This window comes from Silurus meridionalis, chromosome 27 (genome assembly GCF_014805685.1).
Source record: "Silurus meridionalis isolate SWU-2019-XX chromosome 27, ASM1480568v1, whole genome shotgun sequence".
Classification (NCBI taxonomy): Eukaryota; Metazoa; Chordata; class Actinopteri; order Siluriformes; family Siluridae; genus Silurus; species Silurus meridionalis.
Window position 1 is genome coordinate 19,454,402 of NC_060910.1, and position 5,741 is coordinate 19,460,142.

Genomic DNA, 5,741 nt, shown 5'->3' on the forward strand with positions numbered 1-5,741 from the left:
AAACGCACCACCCTCTGGAAAGCTCGTCTGTCTTGCATGGTGCTTTTCCCGAACCAGGAAGTGATGCTACCTGAACACTCTCAATGGTGCAGGTGTAAAAGGTCCTCAGCACCTGAGAGGGAAGTTTAAAGTCCCTTAAGCATCTCAGATGGTACAGACGCTGCCGGGCTTCTTCACCAGGTTGTTTATGTGACAGGACCAAGACAGATCCTGCGTGATGTGAACACCTAGATACCGGAAACTGTCCACTCTCTCTACTGGGGTCCTGTTGATGTTTAGGGGTTGGTATGACGCTCCTGCTTCCTGCTAAAGTCCACTATCAACTCCTTAGTCTTGCTGATGTTCAGGAGAAGATTGTTGAACGCTGAACTGTAGTCGGGACAGGAACAATGGTGGACTGTTTGAAGCATGAGGGGACAACAGACTGTTCCAGTGAAAGGTTGAATATCTCAGTGAACACTGGTGCTAGCTGGTCAGCACAGGCTTTCAGAAGCCGACCTGTGATCTGGTCCTGCTGCCTTCCTGGTATTCACTCTCCCCTCATTACGTCATGCTCCGAGATGGTGAACGTGTTTACGTCTCCGGCTCTCTCGGCGTGCCCGCTGTTTGTGCCGCTAGCGTGGTTACTTGCAGCCTCAAAACGAGCGTAAAAGACATTTAGCTTGTCTGCCAATGAAGTGTCCACATTCCCCATTCTGGAAGATGGTGTTTTATAGTCTGTGATGGTTCTTAGTCCCTGCCGCATGCTCCTGGAGCCACCATGTTGGAACTGTGACTCCAGTTTCCTCCCGTAGCGCCGACGACCTCAGGGCAAAGGTCAAGTTCCAGAGGAACATTCAGGACTGCAACCTTCTCTGCTTCACTGAGACATGGCTGAACCCAGCGGTACCGGACCATGCAATTCAATTTTATATACAGTTTATTTTTCTTATACAGTTCTTTTGTGTCACAACACAAAGTATTGAGTTTATAGTTAAGATGAATCATTAATACTGTTATAAATATTATTACTTTATTGTAGTTATATTTCTTATATAAAATCGTAATGTTAATAAACAACAAATCCTTTTGTACATTAAATTATGATTCAGCTAATTACATTCTATAAATAATATAAGTTTCTTTCGGCTTCTCCCGTTAGGGGTCGCCACAGCGGATCCTCCGCACGTTTGATTTGGCACATGTTTTTACGCTGGATGCCCTTCCTAACGCAACCCTCCCCAATTTATCCGGGCTTGGGACCGGCACTGAGAGTGGCTGGGGATGGTTCCCTGACCGGGGATCGAACCCGGGTCGCAGCGGTGAGAGCGCTGCATCTTAACCACTAGACCATTCTATAAATAATATAATAATACTAATAATATTCATAATAATAATATAAAAGAATAATAATAATTAGTTAAAACGTGAAAATATAAAAGAGTAAAGAGTGATGTAAAGAGTATAATAGAGTGATGATGATAAACTCTTCTTCTTCTCCTCCATCATTTTCTTTCACTTTCAGTATAATCCTGCTCTCCTCATTTCTCCTCAGATCCTGATGACGAGACTGAATCCTCAATTCTGATTGGTCCAAACTCTGAGTTGTGATTGGTCAGAGCGCTGGTATATAAACCCCCTCCTGACTGCTAGAGCAGAAGTTTCCCGGTGAAGACACAATCAGGAGGATCTGTCACCTTCTCTTCTTCTCTTCTTCTTCTCTGGAGTTCCACACGGAGTTATAGATAATAATAAGAGGTTATAGAGTGTTTGGTGTGTGGTATAGGTAAATGATGGCGCGCTGCAGTTCAGTAATGAAAGCTCTGATCTTCCTCACATTTTCTCTTCATCTTTCATCAGCAGGTGAGTTCAGTCATTTATACTGTATACTTATATTTACTCTATAATATTATACCTCTTTATTCACTTTACTGTAGAAAATCACACTTTAATAACATGTACTGAGACACTGTGGAGGAGATCTGTGTGTGTGTGTGTGTGTGTGTGTGTGTGTGTGTGTGTGTGTGTGTGACGTCACTCCTCAGTTCAGGTTGTGAGATACTGAGTGACTTTTATTGTTTATAGTATAATGAGGGAGATTTATACACTACATAATACTGATAAACTGTGTGTGTGTGTGTGTGTGTGTGTGTGTGTGTGTGTGTGTGTGTGTGAGAAGCTGTGTTTAATTCTTCATTGTTTAATAAGATTCCACATTGTGTCAGTTAGTATTATAGAATAAAATAAAATAAATAAAGAGAGTTAAAGAAATTGACTGAGGAATAAATTATACATTTTTACTGAATACATTAATAATTAATATATAAATATAAATTTAAGGATCGAGGATCAAATAACATCAGTAACATCAGAAAAACAGCACACAGATATACTTCCACTTATTATTATTATTATTATTATTATTATTATTATTATAACTGTAAATGATCAGATCTGAGGGAAGAGTTTCTAAAATCTGCACCACCTCATTAACACTTTCCTCTAAAACCTCTTCTATACAATATGACACTCTACTGCCCCCTAGTGGATTTATCGCTGTACTGCACTCAATAGCAGACTTTTTTTTTTTTAAATAATTTAGATTAATCATCAATGTTTTGTATTTTATGATGTAAACTGCATTATTTCCAGCTATAATGCACAAATACAATACAAATAAATATTAATTAAATATATTATATTATTATATATTATTATTATATTATTATTATTATTTGTAATTATTATATATACATTATAGCAGGAATAATGTATATAATAATTATAATTATTATTATATTATTATATATTATTACTATATATACATTAGTCCTGCTATAATGCCAAATACAAAGTTTTTATTATTTATTAAACTAATTAAAAAGTTAATGATCATCTTAAAATAATTTATATCTGATTTCATACCGGTGGAAATTAAATATTTATGATTTTTGTGCATCCAATCTGATTTGTCTTTTTAGTAAAATAAATAAATAAATGATTATAATCTAAATGTTATTTTTAACAAATTGAGAGAATAAATTCATAATTTACAAATATTATTTTTCTGTATATTTTCAGATGTAAATAAACTGTTAATTGTGATGGGAGTGTTTATGGATGGAAATTAAAGTGATTTAGAGCAGATAGAGGAAGATGATGATGATGAGGAGGAAACATTCCAAATACAATAATCCGTCTTTGTTTTTGTAATAAAATAAACATAGTTGTGTAAACACTACAGTTTTCAAAATATATAATTTTCTGTTAATAATTTGATGTCAAGTTTCACAGATTTAATATTATTATTAATATTATTTATAGATGTTTCTCAGAGTAAAATAATAAATAATAAAGTGATGAATGTACAGTGATGTGTTTTAGTATCAGATGATTATTGGATTAAAATCATTAATAAATGCGTTCATAATAAAATCAGAGTGTGTGTAGAGTGAGAGTGTAAGTACTGTTACTGTGTGTGTGTGTGTGTGTGTGTGTGTGTGTGTGTGTGTATTAGTATGTTAATGTGTGTGTTTATTATTTGACAGTGAAACACTCTCTGCAGTACTTCTACACTGGAGTTACACCAGGAATAAATTTCCCAGAGTACACTACTGTTGGTCAGGTGGATGGACAGCAGTTTGTGTACTACGACAGTAACATCAGGAAAATGATCCCAAAGACGCAGTGGATCCAGAACAATGAGGGAGAAGATTACTGGAACAGCGAGACACAGAATATGCAGGGAAGTCAGGAGACCTTCAAAGTTGGTGTGGGAACTCTAATGCAGCGCTTCAATCAGACTACAGGTAAACACACACACACACACACACACACACTCTCACACTCACGCACACACACACACACACACACACACACACACACACACACACACACACACACACACACACACACACACAGAGTTTAAAAAGATATAAATGTTTTACTGTAGTTGTTTTTGTTCTGTTTAAATTTGAATACAATTTAAAGACTAATGAAGAAAAAAAGACAAAAACTTTTTTATTGAATAATTTAAGAAAACAAACTGAGTAAACACTAAATATTAACTTTAGAAGTGATAAATAAATAAACAAACAAATAAATAAATAAATCAGATCAGCTCCAGGTGTGTTTCAGTCTGATCAGTGCTGAAGTTTCACTGTTTCAGCTCAAACTTTACTGCAAAGCATTTCCTGTTCACACACACACACACACACACACACACACACACACACACACACACACACACACACGTATAAATGATGTGTGTATCTTCACTCCTCTTCTGTCTCTATGTGATTGTGGCAGGTTATAAAAAATACAAAGAAAATATTTTTTTCTTATAAAAAAAACCCTGAGGAGACTGCTGGATCATTAATAATCAGTACACGACCTTCTACATGACATTCTGGAACATTTCCATTTTCCCACACGTCCTGTTATCTGTTCACTGGTTCCTTGCCAGTTCTTTTGGATGAAGGATTTGTTTCCTTGGTACACGCTCAGGTATTTAAACCTCCTCTTGTCCAGACACGTCTTTCTGGGAGTGTTGGTGTGTTTCTTCACCACTTTCCAGTCTCTTTTTCTCCAGTGGACTTTTGCAGAAGAGATTTTTCTCATGGTCTTTCAGCAGTCATGTTAATGATGTTCCTCACCGTGTTTGTTCATCATCAGGACGATGTCACCAGCATACGCCTACAGACGAGATGTTTTTCCTCTCAGTTCATTTCTCAGTGTGTGTAGCAGGAGTTCAGTAGCTTTAGCATGTAGCATCTCTGATGGTGAGCATCATCTCACTCTCCTGTGTGCCTTCACAAGAGTGTTTAAGCCTCCGTTCACTTTTAACACACTTTCAACATCATTGTGTAGAACTTTTATTTATTTTAATCAGATCAGGTTTAAACCAAATGTCTCAAGAGCTTTCCAGAGATCCTGGTGTTCTACTGGATCTAAAGCCTTTTCCTGGTCTGGAGAAATCAGGCTCATGTTTAATCTGTTGATCTCTGAGATGTAAAAATGTCTCTGACTAGTGAGAGATGATCTCGTATGGTTCTTCCTGGTGCACAGTACGTGTGATCTGGTGTATTATTTCTTCTAGGACACGTCTCAGTCACGTTATTAGTGTCCTTCATAATCACTTTAAATCTCAGCAAAGCGGAGACACGTCTCTATTTTCTCTCCGTGACGTCTCTCTTTTTATTCAGTAGCGTAATCGCTGCTCTTCTGCAGCTCAGTGAAAGAGTTCCTCTGATTAGACTGTGAATCAAAACCTCTACAACATCATCTCCAACGGTGCTCCATAAACACGTGTGAAGTTCAGCTGGACGTCCGTCTGCGTCTGGAGCTTCTCATTACTCAGACAGTGTAGGTCTTTATGGAGCTCATCTCAGGTGATTAACACATGAAGCTCAGCATCTATGGGGGTTTCTGGTGGGTTTGTGAGGAAGATTGATCTTGTGTCTGATTCTGTGAGTGAAGTTTCTGATCAAAATCATCTGCACTCTTCTGAAGCTCTTCTGACTGACAGCAATCCTCCATTTTCTGAGCGTAAACTGTGAATAAAGACACTTTGTCCATTTCTTTTCTCACTGCTAAAACATCTGGAAGTTCCTCCATGTGGTGAAGGTTCAGGAGTCGTGCTCTGGTTGAAGCTCCTCGTGCTGTGGAATTGAAAGATCTGCATGAGACGTTATTGCTCACGTGTACATTGTTATCTACTTGGTTAAAAAGTCAAACATCAGTGAACTCCTGCTTTTTTATTA

General features: G+C 37.4%; 1 long non-coding RNA gene across 1 annotated transcript; it reads left to right on the forward strand.

The window, feature by feature from the left end:
• The first annotated feature begins 1,242 nt into the window (after nt 1-1,242).
• On the forward strand, nt 1,243-1,843 carry LOC124380388. Its single transcript, XR_006924673.1, has 2 exons — nt 1,243-1,301; nt 1,535-1,843. It is a non-coding gene; the product is annotated as an uncharacterized LOC124380388 (long non-coding RNA).
• Nucleotides 1,844-5,741: the final 3,898 nt, after the last annotated feature.